This window comes from Lepidochelys kempii, chromosome 4 (assembly GCF_965140265.1).
Source record: "Lepidochelys kempii isolate rLepKem1 chromosome 4, rLepKem1.hap2, whole genome shotgun sequence".
Taxonomy (NCBI): Eukaryota; Metazoa; Chordata; order Testudines; family Cheloniidae; genus Lepidochelys; species Lepidochelys kempii.
The window spans coordinates 43835912-43858063 of record NC_133259.1 but is presented as its reverse complement, the minus strand read 5'-3'; the positions used below and the strand labels follow the sequence as shown (position 1 = coordinate 43858063).

At 40.1% G+C, this 22152-nt stretch overlaps 1 protein-coding gene across 1 annotated transcript in view; it reads right to left on the bottom strand.

The window, feature by feature from the left end:
* The window catches only part of LOC140910373 (zinc finger and SCAN domain-containing protein 32-like), a 101537-nt gene that overhangs the window by 52700 nt on the left and 26685 nt on the right, over window positions 1-22152 (bottom strand). The window lies entirely within an intron of this gene.

The following is a 22152-nucleotide window of genomic DNA, read 5'->3' as shown; positions in this document are numbered from 1 at the left end:
TTATGAGTAGATCTCAAAACGCTGGACAAAGCAGGGCAACATAGTTATCTCCATGTTACAGATGGGGGAACTGAGGCACACAAGGGGAAAGTGACCAACCCAAGGTCACTGAGCAGGCTAATGACAGACAGGAATAGAACCCAAATCTCCTGAATCCCACTAAGCCACAATGCCTCACATACTGTGAGCAGTTTACCTTTTAAAAAAAAGACCAGAGGGGGGAGAACAGGACAAAGGTGGCTTTATAATCTGGAGTCCTATGGAGCGGAGCGCTGATAAAGTCCCTGACATAAATTAGAGCAACTCTGGGGATACTTAGGCTATGCTTCCCCTACTCCTGCCCCTCTCCCTAAATTGTGGGGGGCAGGGTAAGAGATACTTCATTGGCTCTAAGCCACACAGGTATTCACCACTGACGGGGAAAACTTCAGACAACCACTTCCAGCAGCTTTAGGCCAGCTTTGTGATGCTGGAGCAGGGGTCTGACATTTTTCTGCTTTGTTTTTGTTTATTTCAGAATGTTCCTATATTACCTGCAGCAATAGTTTGTTTTTTGTTCCTTTGCAATTTTACATGCAAGATTCACTTTTTTTTTTAAAGTGTGAAAATGAACATTCAAGTCTGCACAATTCTCAGCCTAACAAATAAGATTATTACTATAATTAAATGTAAAGCTATGGCTACACTTGTAAAAAAGTCTCCACAAAAAAGAATCCCCAGATCCACTGTTCTATTTTAGCCACTAAAACTTAGTCTCACAATTTTTATAGTAACCACTGTAGCAGGAGAGAAATATAAGATTCTAAATAAAGACGTTACTGTTAAAAAATATCAGGTTGGAGAGAAACATTGCAAGAGGTTGCAACCACAATGTTAGTGGTGGCAGTTCCACACAGAAAATAAACAAAGACCTGTAATCTATTAAAACTATACACAGAAAAATGTAACTATACTACAGCTACTCAAATTTTATGAGGTGCTGTCTCATGTGTCTATAATGCATCCAGCCCCGTAGGATTTTATTTTAAAAAAACATTAAAAAAATGTTATTTAGGTTGCAAATTTAAGAACACGAAAGTTAGGTAATGCCTGATTTATGGTTGCTTGGGCAAATGTAACTCTGCTCTCTTGCCCATCCAACCACCAATTGAATGAGGCAGGGTCCTGTGGAGGGGCGGGGGGAAGCATGTGATGAAAGACTATCATAACGCATATGCGCACAGGATCGAGTTAAGGATGTTTTTACCTCTGCAGAAAGAAAGCATGTAACAATGGTTAAGATTTTTAACAGTCGATATTTGTCAAGAGTAGAGATGGAAAGCTTAAGCTCCGAGCTTTTCTGCACTAGCAAAAAAACACTAAATTTCTCTGTGGCTTCAACTCTAGTGTTGTTTGCAATGATGAAAGTTCTAGTCTAGACTGGACTCAGGGGATTAAGGTTTATTAAGATGATGCTGAAGTAAAAAGAAAACAGTACAGAGTTTAAGCATAGAAGTTTCTGGTTATCAGGGAATAAGGTACAGATTATTAAGGGGTGCAAAATTCGGTTTAGGAACGGGTGGCATAAGGAATATATAATCTGCAATCTCCCCGATTGGGGGTAAAAGTTTAAGGGATCAAAGTACAGACATTGAGATATGGGGGTATGTTGTTCATATTACTACTATTACCACCACCACCACCAGTGGGGGAAAACAGTACATCTCTCCGTCACATCGCGTCACAGCCCAATTTTTGCTAATGTAGGTGCACCTAACCAGTCAGACAGTTCCATCCTAGCTACACATCAAGTGAGTTATAATATTCAACCTATGTTTGATATTCTTGAAATGTTGCATACATTGAGACCTTGATATGGCCTAGAGAACACATTGTTTTATTATGATCTTTATACTCAGTTCTGTATAAATGCTTTAAAAATACTAGGATAATTAAGCAGAAAAACACGAAAACTCCTTGGTAATCAGAAAATAAAATGCATATCAATGAGCATTTAGACATTAAAAATTCAAACATGAAAAAATATCACAAAAGGCTGCATTGACACGATCCTTAATTGTGGCAACTACAGGTTCAAAATAAACCATAACCTATAATATATAAAATTAGAAATGGGTAGTGAATTCAAAGGCTAATATGTTATCATTAACCTATTAACCCCCCCCCATTACTGCTGTAACATTTTTTTAAAGCTGAAGTTGAATCCAGACCTCAACTTCATCCAAATTTTGGAGTGTTCAGATTCTGGGTCATGGTTTGTGCCTCTTTCTTAAAGAAAGAATATGAAATTTTTTAAAAAATCTAGCAGTAATTGTTAAGGAATTGATTTATTCCTTTGGGGATATGCAATTTCCCCCTCATAGCCACTGGGTGGAGCTTGAGGAACTAGTAAATTTTTTCAGATAGCAGCCAAGACTGAGGTAGGTAAGCACCTGAGTGAAACACGTATTCTGGACAGAAGACATTTTCTGAAGAAAAGATCTGAACTTAAAGAGCAAGGGAGAGGAAAAGATTTTATTAAAGTTTTTATTTAAGATTTTCACTAGAACTCTGGTGCATTCTATGCAGTTTGAATATTGTACTGTGAAAAGAAAGCAAATAATTGTGGTATAGAAACAGATTTTGTAGGAAGAAAGTAAACCTGTGATTTAGCAGTAGAACGGAAAATATATTTGGTATAGAGTGCTGAAGTTCTAAGGTAGAATTACTAATCATTAAGTACTATTCATTGAGTTTTATGCAGGTAATAAAGTCAAAATATTTACTTTGTTGATCATGTTTGGAAATAGAGATGAACAATTAGAGTTCTGTTTGAATTTAAAAGGAATATTTACCTATCTTTAAATTGTTATATACTGTAAGCATAAATTATAGGACTATTTGTTCTAAATATAGTAATTCTGCCACAAGAAACAAGAAAAGAGGAATTGCTGTATATAATATAAAAAGAAATCATAACACTAAGTAAAATAAATAAAAATTAACACCCCCCGCAAACTCTGGCTGTTGCAATAGTACTTGGGATTTAGTATGGCAGTATTTTTGGTTTAAGAACAGCCACTATTTCAGTGTTTGCAGCAGTTGATACTCTATCCTGTGTTGCACTGTTGTGTTACGAAGAGATGTAAATGACACAGTTATATGAGGGAATAGCCACTAAATTCACCACTCAAAGTCAATGTGTGGATTTGGAATGGAATTCATACACCTCAATCTGCAGACAGAATTCAGAGACATAACACAGACCTTCTATGACTACTGTTCCAGTCTAGAGGCTGAAATAATGGCTGATATATACCCTTCACACCCTCTCTATAGATATACCCAAAATCATGATCCAAATGTAGATCCTATGGCTTTATCCTACTGTCAAGAGCCCCTGTGCCATATTATTGAAAGCTGGGACAAACCTTCTATCCACAATCGACAGATGTTGTGGAGGTTCCCCTGTATACTTGAACTTTGTGCGCTCTTGCCTTATATTACCATCACATTTAAGTAACACAGATCCATAAGTAGGCTCCACCCACTGGGGGGTCAATGTCACCCTGCTTTTTTATATCAGGAACTGGGGTGCTCCATAGAGTCCTGGGTATTGAGGGGTGAGGTGTGTTGCTATGGCAGTGATAGAGGCCCACTTCAAAGGATGAGTAAAATCTAATCAAAGGGCATCTCTGTGGGTGGAGCAGGGAGGTTTGATCTGGCCCAGAGTCAAAGGCTGTTGCTTTCAGACTTCTACAGGGACAACATATGGGAGAGACATTGTAAACATGTGACAAACATGCACCACCAAAAACCACTCCCCTCCCTGAAAATCCTCCTACCTTAACATCAAGAACTCTGGATAAAACTTCCAAAAAGATCAGATCCACAATTTTAGAATGTAACAGCTTTTCTGCTTTCCACAATATGCTGCAAATTTTAACCATTAAAAAAAATGCAATCATTTACACCTGTGCAAACTCACTGTAAAACATTACTAACAAGAGCCCCAGCTCAGCACAATACCCAAGCACATGTGTAATTTTAGCATGAGTAGTCAGTGGGACTACTTGTGTATTTAAAAGTTATGCACATACTGTGCTGAATCAGGGCCTAAAAATGGGTCACTTTGCACAAGTGCAAGTGACCAAGCAATATGCAAAGGAGAATCAGGTCCTGCATCCCCCATCCTTAGCCTCTGTTTTCATGAAAGGTTTCAGAGTAACAGCCGTGTTAGTCTGTATTCGCAAAAAGAAAAGGAGTACTTGTGGCACCTTAGAGACTAACCAATTTATTTGAGCATGAGCTTTCGTGAGCTACAGCTCACTTCATCGGATGCATACCATGGAAACTGCAGAAGACATTATATACACACAGAGACCATGAAACAATACCTCCTCCCACCCCACTGTCCTGCTGGTAATAGTTTATCTAAAGTGATCATCAAGTTGGGCCATTTCCAGCACAAATCCAGGAAGGAAATTTACACTGGGGTAGCTATATCTAGACCAGTGCATATTTCTTTAATGTAGACAAGGCCTTGGGCTCTCCTTTCTCTATATGGTATCTACTAGGAGTCTAATGTGACAACCACTAACTCACGTAAATCACCCATCTTCTTACCAATCCATAAAGCCTCTTGCACACATATGGCACTACATAAATAAGAAGATTGCTTCTTTAAAATCTAATTCATATGAGCCACACAATGTGGAAAGATTATGCTTCAGGTGTACAAATCCAGTTACTCAAAGACATACTGTATTTAGGAGTGATCCTCTTTTAGGCAGAACATGTAGGTAATTATTCAACACAGGCTGCTGAACAAGAATTTGCAGCCCCTTATAATTAGTATATTTGCTAAGCTCAATTAAAAACTAGTTTCCAGAGGAGTTGCAAAGTAACCTTATGATCCTGCTGCTATGACTCATTTCTCAGCCTGTTCTAAGGATAGGAAAAATGTGCAAGTAAATATTTTATATTTAGGGTATAAAGTATCAGACAATTTGTTGCTGGGTATACAAGTAGTCAGCATAAAGCTTTGAAATCTCTTCAAAGATTTTACAGGCAGCTGGGTTTTGTTTTTTTTTTCTTTTTGCGGGGGGTGGGGAAGGCGCCTGGGTAAGCTGCTAGGAGACTTTACAATACTGTAACCAATCTGTTCCTGTTGTAAATTTAGATTGCATTATACTTGCAGTATTGAAGCAAAATATAAATAGCAAAAATCAAAAGGCTGGCAAGTGGTCATCGTTATCTATATTAAGGTCAAAGGGGGAGGAAAAATCCATCCTCATGTTGTGCTGTTCAGAATTCACTTGCTATACTAACAATCCCAGAAATCACCTGCTGGCTGTGTCCAGAATCCCAGCGTCCCCTGCTCACCATGCCCACCTTTGTCAGGGCCACTATGAGGCATACATAAAAACTCTGCATTAGAAGATTTATACTGGAAAGGGGCGTAAGTACTTATACATGTTTATTGCCCAGTCACATTTGTTCATTTATTTAAAATGTATAACAATGCTAAAAAGGGCACTTATCCACATGCTCCAGGTGTCCTTAATACACTATAAAATGCATCCTAAACACAGTAATTTAAAATAACCCCCTTCCCCTCAAACTACAATTCCACTCCCACTTTCAAATGCCTGAGGGAAAAAGAGGAGTCTTGCAATGTGTACATTTGTGTATCGAATACAAATGTATTTATATGTATTAAAAATTGATACAGCAGGTATTGCTGTATTTTTGTAAATGTACAACACTTACATTAAAGTTTTTCACCTTTGCCTCTCTCATTAACCCCACTGTTCATTCCCCTGGTTTCCAGAACAACTAAGTATTTATACTGATTGTAATTCCCTTACTATATACTCCTTCCCCCTTATATGTACACTGTCCATTTCCCTAAATTCTAATGTGTATACTGCTATCCCACTGTCAGGTTAAATGTGTGCCCAGAGTGAAAGGCATGTCACAACCTTATAACCTATGGGCTGCCACTGTGCAATGTCATTGCTAGATTGTATTCTCTGCAGAAAGGGATCTGGGGATTACAGTGGACAAGAAGCTGGATATGAGTCAGCAGTGTGCCCTTGTTGCTAAGAAAGTCAATGGCATATTGGGCTGTATTAGAAGGAGCATTGCCAGGGAAGTGATTATTCCACTCTACTCTGTACTGGTGAGGCCACACCTGGATTATTGTGTCCAGTTTTGGTGCTCCCCACTACAGAATGGATGAGGACAAACTGGAGAGAGAGTCGAGTGGAGGGCAACAAAAATGATTAGGAGGCTGGGGCAAATGACTTATGAGGAGAGGCTGAGGGAACTGGGCTTATTTAGTCTGCAGAAGAAGAGTAAGGGGGCCTTGATAGCAGCCTTCAACTACCTGAACGGGGGTTCCAAAGAGGATGGAGCTAGGCGGTTCTCAGTGGATGACAGAACAAGAAGCAATGGGCTCAAGTTGGTGGGGGAGGTCTAGGTTGGATATTAGGAAACACTATTTCACTAGGAGGGTAGTGAAGCACTGGAATGGGTTACCTAGGGAGGTGGTGGAATCTCCATCCTTAGATGTTTTTAAGGCTCAGCTTGACAAAGCCCTGGCCGGGATGATTTAGTTGGTGTTGGTCCTGCTTTTGAGCAGGGGATTGGACTAGATGACCTCCTGGGGTCTCTTCCAACCCTAATATTCTACAGCCCAGGTGAAATGCCACATAGGCATAGCAAGTCTGGGTGACATGACAAGCATGTGAGATACCTTCACTTCATTAGCACACATGTATTTTCCTTGGCATGCTAAAAAAATTCAACAAGCTTTCAAAACTTAGAAAATCGGTTTTATTCCACTGTACCGTTCTGAAGGAGTAATAAGAATATGGTACTCTAGTCACTCAGCCCAGGCAGTTGGAATTTGTAAAGCTGATGCCAAGTTACTTTCCATATACAATATGTTTCTGAGTGCACTCATGCCAATAGATATTTCTTATCTCCTGACATTTCAGAGTGCAGATTACAATTCAACTTTTTAAAAGCATGAAAACTATGGGAGCATGTTTCCATGTGTCCTGTAACTATTTCTACTGGGTTTAGGATTTAACTTCTGGTAGCACTCACATAGTCTTTGTTCATTAAAAGTAAGTGTTCATGCAAGGAATGCAACTTCAATAGCTATAAAAGTATTTAGAAAGAAGAACTTGCATTTACAGGAATCTGGATATTCATAATCCTTTTACCCTGGAATATGTTTTTGTTCAGGTATAATCAACTCCCATAATTAGAGAATGCACACACGCACACTGAGTTTTAGGGACAGAGTCAACGCTCAATTCCCTAAACAATGCCTAATTAGAAAACCACCACAACTGCTGTGGTGCTAGTTTTTAGTTCATTGAAAATCTCCTCAAATTACTTGACAGTTCTTATAGCTTAAGGCTGTAAAGGGCCAGATTCTGATCTTCATTACACTGCTTTTGAAATGGAAAAGCTTCAACAGATTAACTCATAATTTGTGTAGTAGGAAGAGAGCCTGAGACATAACTTAACCTTACTTTACATCAGCAAAGTTTTGACTACTTTAGCCCAGGTCTCAGGCCTCATACCAGACCTCTGATACAAGAGCTTGTGTCTTGGGCTGTCTTCCTATTATAAATTCTACTGAGGCAAGTGTGATCAGGGACATCACTGAAGTGAAAGGCATGTCTCAGAGCATTTTCCATTAAAATACATAATTACTGTCCATGGCATGCCTATTTACTCACTAGATTTGCCTGTGGCATGCCACAAAACGTTGTGATCCTTACTGCTTTCTTTCATAAAGAAAGTTCTTGGTGACAAATAAAATTTGAGAGATAGTCAAGCACATTATTCAATATTTGGCCCTACTGTGATTGTGAGTCTTGTATGTATTTTCAAAGAATATTTCTCCTGGCATATATGATTTCAGATCATTTAGTTGAGGCCCTGGTCTTCCTGGGGAAAAATAACTGCACTTCAGCTATGTTATTCATATATATTGATAGGGACCAAACTAGTGCACAGGGAAAGAGGATAAAGAAAAGAACAAAACACAGAAGGAACATCACATACCAGCAAAACGCAAGTGGGAAAAGTAATGCTGTCCATGTTGAACTCATGGAAACTCAGGAATACAGTAAGGATTTTCAAAATCACCACTCCTGAAAATAGCCCTTATTCACATGAATAACCCTGTTGACACCAATGGGTTTTGTGAGAGTGAGGACCAGTCTCAAAATGAAAGGGTTGCAGGACTGGGCTCTAGGATTACATCAAAAGAGGCTTCACAACCATGATAAAGCAGCCCAGTCTAAACTAAATCTCCTTGTACAAATGTTGGATCATATTAAAGAAGTGCTGTATTAAAATCACAAATGAGTTTCAGAGTAACAGCTGTGTTAATCTGTATTCGCAAAAAGAAAAAGGAGTACTTGTGGCACCTTAGAGACTAACCAATTTATTTGAGCATAAGCTTTCGTGAGCTACAGCTCACTTCATCGGATGCACACTGTGGCTCACGAAAGCTTATGCTCAAATAAATTGGTTAGTCTCTAAGGTGCCACAAGTGCTCCTTTTCTTTTTACAAATGAGTTTAATTCCCCATAGTTTAAATTCCAGGGTATTACTAATTAAGAGGTCTCTTGGTTTTTGGTACTGTTTCTCTCCCTCTGTGTGTGAAACTTGCAAGCTGCTAATTGCGTTAGTACATTCTAAGACAGTCTGTTCTCAAAGCAATTCACACAGAGAGAGAGACTCAAAGCAATACTCTGTAACAACAGAAACAGCACCTAGAGACTCCCCGCCCTTTTGCTATATTAACAATTGTGATTAAAATAGAGATAGAGGATGTCTGCTTGGTGTGGATAACTGAATGATCAGGGAGGTGCCAGCCTAAGAATCCAGTGTCCATCAGCTGAAGAAGGCATCAAGTGGAAATAACCAGAGGACCCCACCCGGAGGGCAGACTGGAATCCACCCAACAGCCTCAAGAATGGGAGAACCAAAGAACAAGGTAACATCTAGCAGCACAGAGCTGTCAGGAATGTGCTATCTTCTGATTGATTCAGCAACAGAATGATGAAGCAATTCCCATAGACTGTCATAGGAAGAAATTCCTATAAAAATGGACTCTAGAAAGTGAAAACTTTGGGGTCTGATTCTGCAAACCAACTTCCAGGAGCATCAGATGAGCATCTGACAAGGTCCTGCTCCCTCCTCCTGTCCAGGCCACCTGGCCAGTGGCTTGGCATGAGCAACTCTAAGGCTGGTAACTATGATAACAACCTTGCAGAACCTGTGTGTGTGTAGGAATGAATGTGTGTAAATAGGAGATTGAATGGAATGTTATAGCTATAACTGCTTACTATGATTCTGTATTCACAATAAATGTGGTATTTTGCCTTTTTCCCTTTAAGAAGATCCTGCTGTTTATTTTATTGGTATAACACAAATAGCATTAAGCAGGCCCCTGAAATGGTCCTTTTGAGTAGTGTTATTTAAAAATCCTTGAATACAATGTATTACATAAATAAAAAGTGTCAAATTAAAATAGAAATTGCATCCAAATATGGATACGTACAGATGAACTGCCAGTGAAGGTGTAGTATCATTCACTAGTTCAGTAAGGCCTAAAAGTCTTGGTTTTTAAAAAGGCATCTAGGCGTTGCTGACTTAGCATAGCTATGCCCAACTGATTTATGAATCTAAATCTCATTTTCTAAAGAGATTTAGACACTTTGGAGGCAAAATTCCATTACTGCGAATGTAAAGAATGATTATTTTTCTAAACTTTGTGGTTCAAAGATAGAACTGAAGAAGCAGAAATCACTGAGACCAGTATCTTTATTTGCATGATAAATCTTCAGCATAAAGATGAAAATCCCTTCCAAAAAGCTATCAGTGCTACCTCAGAATAAAAATAGAGAGCAAAGGGAAGAGTCCCCAAGATTAATCTGGTAGAGCATTGGATTTCAGAGAGCAAATCTCCAGGAATTCCCATGAAGAAAAACCATCTGAGTGCATCATAATAGGCAGGTATGCAGCCATTGACTAATCCTGGGGCAAAACTTCAACAAGTATCTGAACAGTTCAGCAGAGAAAAAAAAGTTACTTGCACAATAGTATTAAATTGCTAATAAAATACCAGAAAGCCATAATTCTAAGGGACACATTTTAACATGCCTTATTTAGAACTCAAACTGTGCAGCCAACCAACACAGCAATCTGTCAAAATATACAGCAACGTCTGCTCAGTGATTGATTTCAATAAGGTGATGGCAAAGAAATTCACCAGCACCACCTCCCCTAAACTAAGCTTTATGACCTTGGAAAAATCATTTGATAATAATTAACCTCTCTGAGAGTCAATTTCCCTACCTCTGAGGAACACAGTTAAGAGATCCTGGTACAAAAGGCACTAAACATGAAAATTAGTGCCTAGCTTAGGCATGTAGTTTCTCCTTCTTTCTATACATATTGTGGTTTGTATTATCATTTGCTAATTATGGATGCCATCCAACTCCTAGTGGAGTCCATGGAAACATTCCTACTGAGCTCAGGAGGATTTTGATCAGAACCATGACATTCTACTTCTATTCACAGCTCAAAGACATTTGTGTGGTTTCAGTCCCCATATGTAGACTGAAACCACAAATAAATCATTGAGTATGCTGCATGTAAGGTTAGAATCCAGAAGTAGTTATAGGTTTTTCCTTCTAATAATACAATCATTTGTGTTGTGTGGAACAAACACCAAAAGGCACCGATTCAGCTGATGTAGGGTGTGTAACTGAATTAGTATAGCTTACCCTCCAACCCAATTGGGCACTGCCCACACCAGCTATAAGAGAATACAAGTGCCTGTCAGTGTCTGCTCAGAGCAGTAGCTACCTGGCACCTTACCAGTTAAGTGCCAAGTTGCATTTTCAGAATAGAGCCTGACACTGCCTCAGCTGATCCAGAGTCTGTTGTGAGTGTTATCTTGTTCCAGGACAATTGCACTATTTGATTAATCTTTTATAGTTGAGATGGGACAAATTGTCTGGGATCTTGAACATGCTGCAGAGCAAAAAAAAAAGTTACCAGTAAGAGATGGTAACCTAATGAAATCTCAAAAGGGGGTTGGTGTTATCATTTTATAATTGCTCATTTTATAATATTGTCATAAGTATTATTAGGGCCCCACCAAATTCACGGCCATGAAAAATGCATCAGACCATGAAAGCTGGTTTCCCCTGTGAAATCTTTATAGTATAGGTAAAAGTACACACAAGAGCAGATTTCACAGGGGGAGACGAGTGTTTCTCAAACTGGGGGACCCAACCCAAAAGGTGGTTGCAGGTGTGTGTGTCACAAGATTTTAGGGGGTTGTGGTATTGCCACCCTTACTTGTCTGCTGCCTTCAGAGCTGCAGAGCAGCAGCTGGGGACAAGGTGCCCAGCTCTGAAGGCAGCTGCACAAAAGTAAGGGTGGCAATACCATGCCATTCTTACTTCAGAGCTGGGTGATCAGAGCACAGTGGCTGCTGGCCAGAATCCCAGCTCTGAGGCAGTGCTGCTGCCAGCAGCAGCACAGGCATCAGAGCCGGGCTTCCGGCCAGCAGCTGCTGCTCTCTGGTCCACCCAGTTCTGAAGGCAGCACAGAAATAAGGGTAGCAATTGTGTGATGCCCCTACATTAACTTTGTGCACACACACCCTGACCCCTTTTTGGGTCAGGACCCCAACAGTTACACCACTGAAATTTCAGATTTAAATATCTGAATTCATGATTTTTTTAAATCTATGACTGAAGTTGACCAAAATTGACAGTGAATTTGGTAGGGCCCTAAGTATTATACACCTGTGTGATGTGGGGGGGGGGAGACACTGTAAAATTGTCACTATGACCAACTACCATGCTGGTTGATGCCCGTAACAACTAAACTATACTTCAATGTTATAGTTTGCAGAGGAATTGGGAGTGGTCTTGACACTTTGGGTCCTTGATGTCATCCAAGACAAGACAGACTGGTTTGTGCTCTACTTGCCATAAAGAATTAACAACCATCTTGTGTAGGTTATTCTGCTCTCTGCAGCAAGTCATGTCAACCAGAATTAGTGGGTTCCTCTCTTTAAGGCTAGAAAGAAGATGAACTCTGAGACAGAGCCATATGGTTATTCTTAGGTGGTTTAATAGGTAGGCCAGAAGGAATTCAAGTGAAATGAACAGAAACTGCTATGTGACAGAAAGCATATTCTAATCCCTATAACACCCTCTTCCCTCTCCCCTCCCCCCCCCAATATGGGGCCTATCAAAAAAAAACCCCACAAACAAGAAACAGAAGACAGCATCCTATAGTGTGATGTAGTGTAAGTTACAGACAGGAAATATAGTTCTGCTTTTAATGAGAAAAAGCAGAAATTTTTTTTTTTTTTTAAACACAGAATTTGCCTTACAGTAACCTAGTTTCTCTGCTTTTCTCATGTATTCAGCTAGAACGCTGCATGGCATACACAGTAACCATTGCAGCAGAAACTCCTGTCCAAAGTATCTTTAATATGAAAGCTTCCCTATTCACACCCCTCACAGTTAAGCAACTGAGTGACATTTCTAAAAAACCTAGTTTACATGTATATGTAGATATATTTATATTTTCTTGGACAAAACGTTTAGCTGCCTATAGTCACTTTCATCACTAATTTTCCTTTAAGACATGAGGTTGCAACTGTACATGGTGCAATATTTTATGCAAATTTAGAAATTTGCATATTTCTGGATAACATTTTAAATTTAATTATATGGTCCACATTTTGCCCTAAGTCATAGTGGAGTTAGACAATGACTCTTCACAAGCTTTGGCAATCCCTCTCCTTCAGTTTATGCTTAAGAAGTTTTACCAACATAATTGTCACTTAGTGTGATTTTTTGTAATATCATTATGTTGGTAAGATCCCCAGGGTTGATGCAGTTATACTTTCATAACAGTGTCTTAAGGCTGTATGGTTTGTTTTAGCAGAGCTTTTATACTAGTATAAACCAGATGTACACTAGATCTTTGCTGCTTTTACTATGCCAGCATACTTCATTGTACAGAGAGTCTCAAATACAACCAGTTAGCAATGTTAGATTTTTTTACCTCTATAAAATGGATGTAAATGCCTACCTAGACCACAAGGAAAAGTTAGAAGCAGAGGCAGAGCCAGGAGTGGAACCCATGACTTTAATCTAAGTAGTATACCCAGTGCTTAATTTGAAATGAAAGAGGTGCTGGGGCTCAAGCAATTAAAAAAAAACACAACACAGGTACAGATGAAGCAAGCCCAGAGGTGCTGGGGCTATGAATGGCTAAGTATACTCCACTACTGTGGTTATAGTAAACTATTAAAAAAATTGAACAATCACCACTTAAATGGTCAGGGTGGTTTGGTTCTGTTACCAGTTATGGGGCTCTGGAGAAGCTTGCAACTAGAGTCAGGTCAGCAGCAGACAGTGTAGAGTGCAGGTGAGTGAGTCAATTGTGCTTTAGTTTCAGGGAGTAGGTGGCTGTGATTTTGGGGTAATTGTTTAAGTACAAGAACTAAAATAGGGAAATGCTGAAGCCTTCTGGCAGAAGTATTTTATGTTTATTTAACATCCATTTCTGTACAGCAGACATAAAAGTTACCTTTCAAGTAGTCATTAATCCACCAAACAGGCCTGTTCCTAAACCTGAACTTTGCAACAGTTCCATTCCCAATTGCTATTAACACTTGCTTCCTCCACATACCAGCCTATTCCTATTTTTCCTCTACATAAGTGGATTGGGAGTTCTCCCAAAGTCAGATTTTGAAGTATTTTAAAGTTTGTTTAGGGCATGAAATATAATTTGCTTTTAGGACTCCCCTTCTGAGGTTAGAATGTTATTAGTTAATTTACAATGCAAGACAAGGTCCAGTAAAAGAATCCTTCACTCACCAACTTCTATTGGAGGAGACAAGCTTTTGAGCTTCACGTAGCTCTTCAGGTCTGGAAAAGCTAGCCAGACAAGGTTAATACAAGGTCAAACTCATATGATCCATAATTCAGTAATTATGTTTAGGAATGGAATCGACACTTACCTCTACTGCAAGTGCATTTGCTTACAGAGATGTGTATGCTACAAGGCCTGCTTATTTTGGTTCTCATTTCAACCTTTACTCAGTTTTGCTAATTGATACACCTGCAATTGTAGGTATGTTGTTGCATTTTCAAGTTACCTATTGTCAACACTACATTTTTCAAGTTTATAACAGGGTCTTTGATTTAATAATGCCCACCAGGAATAATGTTAATGTTTTACTATTCCTTAAGGAATTTAATCATGGTATTTTTAGTAAAAGTCATGGGCAATGAACAAATATTCAGTGCCTGGTCCATGACTTACTTAAAAATACCAGTGTTTAAATGGGGGGGGGGGGAAGAAGGGGAAGAAGAGGAGTGCCACCTAGGGACTGCTACCTGGGGACCACTGTTGTAGTAGCAGCTGGGTTTCTTGTTCAATAAGAAAATTTAACTATTTCATTCTGTGACAGTGTGAATGGAGTCTTTAAAAGAAAGTTAAGTCACTGTAAAAAAATATTAGGATGCTTATCAAATAAGTTATTTGTTGAAAGTAATTAACACCACTTGAGAAAATATGGCTAGTATCACTTGGTTACAGTAAAAGTGATATTAGAAAAAAGTCAGATAGGGTTCTCTTGGAATGGTTGTATAGAAGGCCAATATATTCAGAAGTACTGCATCTGACTAGCAGCATTAAATAAAACTGAAATGAAGTTATACCAGTCTGTTTTCCCCAGGAGTTGAAATTTAGGGGGGGAGGGGGGCAGATCAGGGCTGATGAGGGGTGAGAGAGTGAAGGTGGGCTGTATGGCACCATAGTAAAAACTGAAAAGATTTAAAAAAAATCAAATTAAAGTGGTCTACTCAAGCCTTCTTATGAAGCACTACATCTAAATCCTTGGTTTGTTATAAATTTTGCACAACTGTTAATGAACTTCTTGAATGCAATGCAGTTATCTTTGGTGGCTTCTCATGTGTCCAGTACTTCCATTCCTTCAACTGGAATGGTCATTAATTCATTCACAGGATCAGGCAGAAGGCAACTTTTCAAAACACAGCATTCTATTCAATGTTGAAAAAGAATGCTCAACTGTAGCTGTTATGACTGGGAGTAGCAAGAGATGAATTCCTACTTCTTTCAGCCCAGGAAACGTAGCATAAAGAGTGGGTTGAGCCACTAGTGAGAAAAAAAAACCTTGAAGTCAAATCTTCATTCATTTTAGGATATTCCACTCTGTTCAAATTCTCTATTTTGTCCTGAGCACATGGCAGCCCCAATCCTAGTAGTGCCTCACTCCACTCAACTGGAGTTTTTTTTATAAGACAGGGATCTTTAAAAGCTACATAGAAATTGAGTAGAATATAGAAATTGCTGTTGTAGATTTAAGAATCAAGTCTTTACTTTTGCAGTTGTCTTAAGGATTCATATAAATGCCTTCATTAGTCAACTTCTGGACTGAAGTCTTTGCTTCTTCCAGTACTTTCAATGGATAGCTCCGATTGATCCAAATGTAGCTTCTATTGCTAGATCTTCTACAAAGATCTACTACTGTTGTAGCAGATGCCTGGATGGCATTGTTTAATGACTCAAGTGGTTTCAACAGTAAACTTACAAGAGAGAATGGCAGTAGTCTTCTCTGACCATAATAGCAAGAAGTACTCCACCAGCCTCACTACTTAGATCCATCCCATCTTGGATGATGCTTTCCAAAGCCAGTAGTAATGGCTGGAGTAATTTTAAAACAGCCAAGAAGCACTCATGAGAAAGCCAGTGTTTTCCCAGAGAAGTTTGCAGCTCCATCAAATGCACAAGCAGCCATCTGTTTGGTGTCCAACTGACAAGCATTTAACTCTAATATGTTGGTTGTCACAGATGCAGCCAGTGTGTCATCTAGAAATGCACATACTGGCCTACCACTGACATCAAGGTTATGTCCACAATGACTTAATACTTGATAACCATTTGCATTGGTGCATTCATTAGCTATATATGCAATTTTTTTGCATGTGGAGAGAGGTCTTCACTTTTTCCACCTGTTGAGTCTTTCACTGTTGCACCACTGACTGGCTAGATGCACATGGAGTTTCTTGCAGAAAGATAGTGAGCATTTACTGGCCTTGTTCAGAACCAGTGTTCATCCTGAAGTTGAACAAGTGACAATGCACTTAATATTGGCCTCCAGTTTGTAGTATCTCTTGCCTAAATAGAAAGTATGATGCCACAGTGATGTTTGTTCGCATGAATTGTGTTGTGTCTCCAGCATTAACAGCCTCATTAATACTCACTGGTGTTATCCTTGGTCAGTGTAGACTCAGTTCAGAGATGCTGTCACAGGAGTTCACCTCCCAGGTGGGGGGCAAGAAGGCACCTTGCTTGTTCCTCCAGATGCTCACTGTTCACTCTGGCCACTGTTCGTTGGGCCACTGTTCACTTTATTACTCTGTTGCCAATGGCCCTGTGCTGTCACCTTCTGCTGCCACCATGTCCTCTGCGAGTTGGTCTCTTGAGGTTCCCCCAGCTCTCAGTGCAGGAATCTTGCTGAGAGTGCAGACTGGGCAGTCTCTTCCACAGAAACACTGTCCCACAGCAGGTCTAAGCACTCAGACCTGATTATCAGGGATTTCAGTGTAGTGGTCACTTAACAGAACAAAGAAGATCTATGGAGCCTAATCAGCTCTGTCTTTAAGTAGTACTTGTGATTCAGTCAGACCATCAAGCAAAACACCTGTCCCCACCCTCTCTTGAGGCCCTCAATCAAGAGAGGCTGAGTACAGTTCTACTGCCCTTTATTCATACAATGAGAACATTTCTTTACCCCTCTGCATTCAAGTGATTTCTAATCCAACCCCAGCCAAAAAAAAAAAAAAAAAGGACAAGAACACACACCACTTGGGCAACACAGCTCTATTTGCTGGATACCTAGGTAGATTAGGTGTGAATGTAAATACAATCTGGTCCTGAAGCCTTTCCCCCCAGCCCATCACTGTCAGTGAGCGCTCATTTAGACTTTGCTTACAAATTATAATTTGAAGTTAGGTTGACCAACATCTGAAATGAATGCACTGACATGGTCATAAACAGCTGTATAAGAAAGCTAGTCTATGTTCACACTTCTCAAATCTATTACATTTATTTTATCTGAATAAGTTTCAGAGTAACAGCCATGTTAGTCTGTATTCGTAAAAAGAAAAAGGAGTACTTGTGGCACCTTAGAGACTAACCAATTTGAGCATAAGCTTTCGTGAGCTACAGCTCACGAAAGCTTATGCTTAAATAAGCTACAGCTTATCTGAATAAGTATATCATGCACTGAATATGCTTTTAAAGTGTGTATTAATGTTTCATCATCACTAAATTGGCAACACTGCATTTAACTAGTTCACAAAACTGAGGGGGTGTTGTGTTGGGGAAATTCAGGGGGTAAACACCCCCAAGGGGGGGCATAGGGAAATTCCTGTACCAGATGCAGTATTGCAACCAGATGTAGAGTATTGCATAGCCACAGTAAGATATTCCAAGACCTTCTCTTAGAAGGAGTCTTGGAATTTATCTTAACGGAGATTTGGGATGTTAAAGGAACCTGATTCACCAGTGCATTACTCTAGTTTTATTGTGGTTTAACAGTGAGTTATACTGGTGTAAGTTAAAATGATGCAGTGGTAAGTCAGTCCCATAACCAGAGTATACAGATGTGCTGTGCATATCATACAATAGTGCTTAATGTCCTACCATATGGTGGTGTAATCCAAACTTATGCTATTAGCAGAATGGGAGATCTAACATGACAAAACTGTGACAGCAAGTGGGGCAATGTCTTCAAGGCATCATCAAGCTTGGGGCTGCAACAGACTACGTAAAAAGAGAAGCCCACTCCCATTATCATTTAGCAGCCCAGACCTAAACAAAAAGTAGTACTTCCATGCTTTGCTACTTCAACTTGCTGTCCTCCACAGTGAGTGAGGGGATTTTACTAGACACTTTGTCCAGGCCTACTTTACATTTCTGATTATGAACATTGTGGGGGGAGGGAGAGGGATTAGTAGTCGTCCCCCCATCCCCCAACCATTTAACTGTACTGTTCTCCAATTTTTGGATCACTAGTTCCCCTCATTTTACAAACAGATCACTTTCTAGTTCTTATCTTGTGTACCAGATAAGAAGTCACCTTTTCAGTCATACATATTGGACAGCTGTACTTACAGAGCTCATGATGATCAGCTTCCATTTCCTCACTAGCAGCTGTTTCTCTTCTGGTGACCTGCTAGAAGCTGTTAAGAAACTAAATTCTGTGGCCAATGTCATAGCCTTTTAGCATTTATTGACCTCCTTTCATTGATCTTTATCTACAAGTCCAATTTAAGAGTGTAAATTAGTCCATTACTGTTTTATCCTGGAAGTCTTCGTTGGCATCCATGTATACCAACAAGACAAGTCTCCACCAGTCCTTGGTTGGTTCTTTCCCTCTCCTAGCTCTTAGCTGTGCTCTAGAAAAAGCCATCAATCTGTGGTTACTATCAAGGGCTTGTATCAGATCTGGATAATTCCATATTTTTCATGGTACTGGGGTGGATCGGCTTCCCCAGGTGCCATTTAAAGGGCCTGCAGCTCCCAGCAGCAGCTGGAACCCCCAGCCCTTTAAATTGCTGCCAGAGCCCTGCTGCTGGAGCCCTGGGGTAGCAGCAGTGGGGCTGGGGCAGCAATTTAAAGGGCCCAGGACAGTAGTGGCAGCCAGAGCGCCATCCCTGGAGAAGCAGCGGCGGGGCTCCAGGGACGATTTAAAGGGCCCCGGCCGCTGCTACCACCCAGGGCCCTTTAAACCACTGCCAGAGGCCCCAGCTGCTGCTGTTACCCCAAGGAGGGGGAAGGTGGCAGCACTTGCTGGTACAGGGTGGTCCAGGGCTGGCTGACCTCCCCCAGCCTCGTCCCTTCTGCCTGAGGCCCTGCCCCTTCTGGGGGCCAGAGCCAGCCCCAGCCCAGCCCTGTACCGGTAAGTCCCTAGACTTACTTTCACCCCTACCACACCTGGTATAGAGCTATCAGTGACTGCAAAGTAGCTGTTATTTCAGCACACTAGAGGGAGTGTGGGAAGTTGTTAACCACATGCAGTTGGAATTTTGAAACTAGTGTGGAAGGTAGAACTGGATTAAGGTCTCCAGGGCCCTAAACCAGAACAAGTGGGGGACCCTGGAACCATGGCCCTGCCCCTACTCCACCCACAGTGCTGTACATGCTCAATAGCATGGGTGGTAAAACTACTGATCATGTTGAAACTAAAGGTTTCATTTAAATTGTCAAAATAATACACAGGGTGAGCCTAGATGAAAGATCTCAGAAATCCCAATCCCTGTAATTTATCTATATAGGTTTAGGCCCAGTGTTATATTCTTCATTTAAAAATATAATGAACCTCTATTTAATGATGTTAGTCTAAGTAGGGTGCACTGTAACTGCTGTGCTGTAATGGTTTCTTTGTAGTATTATTCATAAAGGAATTTAAAATTGTAGGCATGCATAACTAACTGTCTGATAGTAAAGACTGGCTCTGGATTCCTAAAAATGAAAAAAGTGAATCCTATTTTCACTTTTAGTATTTAGTAATATTCCAATAGAAAATCCCACTATAGTCTCTTGCAAAGATAGGAGCTCATGGTCTGTGCAAATACTTTAAGCCAGAGAGGAACTCTGTAGCACAGAATTGTTGAGTAAATAGACTTACCTTCCTGCTACATAGGTTACACATTCATCAGTGCTTGAGTTCGGTTTACTCAGTTAGGAGCTGATCCTGCTTCCACTTAATTAAATCTTCACAGGGTTGCCACAAGCAGCATGCTTATGCATGAGAATTGATGATGAACATATGTTCTAGTTAAGACACTTATTTGCTGGTGGGAAAAAAAAATAACCCAGAATTTCTGGTATCTTCTCTTTAAGAAGAAGAAGAAAAAAAGAATTATTGTAAATGCAACCAAAGCAGGTATTGATTAATCAAAGTCTTATAGGAAGGTGATGGAAGTGACAGAGTATAATATATGTAGCATACAATAATTCAGAACAGAGAAAGCTATATATCAGAAGCATATACATACCTATCTGGAAAAATATTGATCTAATGACCTAAATAGGAGAGATACTACTTGTAATAAGCTAGCCTTACTTTGAGCACCCTCCTGGTTAGTTCTCAGCATGCCAGTCACACTTGCCTCAGTTTCCACTCCTTCAGAGTTCCCCAATAACCTCACACAAGCTTTGTCTCAATAATAGCCTTCCTTGGGGCCAGTTTATCATCAAACTAGTACAAATCAGTCCATAACTAAGAGTCCTAAATAGTCCATATCACACAATACATATAATCCTTAAAATCTTATTCTGTGATAGGCCATGTGCTAGCATCTTCCACCACACATCAGCTCTTTTGTCCCTCTGCCAGGATGGCCACCTAAGCCCTCCAACTGAAGTGCAATTCTACATTGAAGTGTAATCCTCACAGCCTCTCTGAAGGGAGATTATTTTAACCAGAGGAGCATTCCTCACACCCTCCTACTCTTTCTCTATATTCAGTTCTCCAACAGTAGAGGGTATTTACTCTGCTGCCTTCAGCCCTAGGTCACCAATTTAGGACAAGGAGGCAACTAACTCAACTGCTTTCAGGCAGCCATTTCCTACATATAGTCTCTAGCTTGGCAGAAGTTAGCCAACAAGCCTCTCTTGCTACTGTCCTTACACTTAGCATTCCTCCAGGAAACACCTTCTACTTCCCTCAGGAACCAAGGCCATCTCTACTCCCCTGGTCTCTGTCAGCTTTAAACTACCTTTCCTAACTGACCCATAAGCCCTAATTCACAAGCTTTCTTACTCACCCAATACTTCCTCAGCCAACTCTGACTGAATGGGTGGTTCACTCTCTGACCCTTTATAGCCCCAGGTACAACTCTACCCCCTTAATTGGTCCAACTGAGAGCACCTGTTCTGACACAGGGGCACTGGACTTATTTCAATTACAAGAGCTAGCCACCCTATGAAACTGATTTTCCCCTGCCCCCTACAAATTATTCATGTCAGCAATGGCAGGGCCTTTCATAGATGAAAGAGATTGTCATGGACGTTCATGTCCACGAACCCCAGCAATGGGAGAATAGTAACAAAAGACATGTTTTGGTGTGAATGTAACAGTAAATCTGCAAAGCTTAATGAATGCCTACAAAATGAAATAATCATCAAAGTAAAAAAGCTGCTCAGAATAACATATGTAATTAAAGATATTATATTATTCTAGTATGTATGTAATTTAGATGTTCATTAAGATCTTCCTGTAAAACTACTATGAAAGCATTCTCACTTTACCATTCTCCTCTATCCTGTAAAAATAGATGCAGATTAATTTCTGAATTTATGAAGACACTGAAGTTCTTTCCACAGGAAAAGGCTCACATCACTCGCATAGGTATAACTCCATTGATTCATGAAAGGAGCATCAGAACCTCCATCTCAACAGGCATGATCCAAAACTTCAGTAAGACAAGTTGGTGAAGTATCTTTTATTGGACCAAATTCTGTTGGTGAGAAAGACAAGCTTTCAAACTTACACAGAGCTCTTCTTCAGTCATGGGGAAGAAGGAAAAAAAATTGGGGGGGAGGGAAGGTTGAGTGAGTTACAGCTTGTTGTAATAAGCCATAAATCCAGTGTCTCTATTCATCCATGATTTTTAGTGTCTAGCAAAGCTATGAATTTAAGTTCACAGGTTTGTCTTTTGAAGGCATTGTGCAGGTTTCCTTTGAGAATGAGGACAAGAGATCAGATGTACTGTGAATGCTTTGTGAAAAGTGTTCACTCAGCAGTGATATGGTGTTTTTGTCAATTATCATTTTTCTGTGTGAGTTCATTTGAGAGTGTAGTGATTGCGTGGTTTCACCCACATAGTTGTTATTGGGGCATTTAGTGTACTGGACAATGTATACCACATACTGTGATAGGGCTACGTAGGATGCATGTATCTTGAAAGGTGTCTTATAGGCAGTGTTCATCATCCGAACAGTGGCGATAGATTTATTTACATGTCTTGCAATGTCCTCACCTAGCTCTACCACATAAAACTCCCC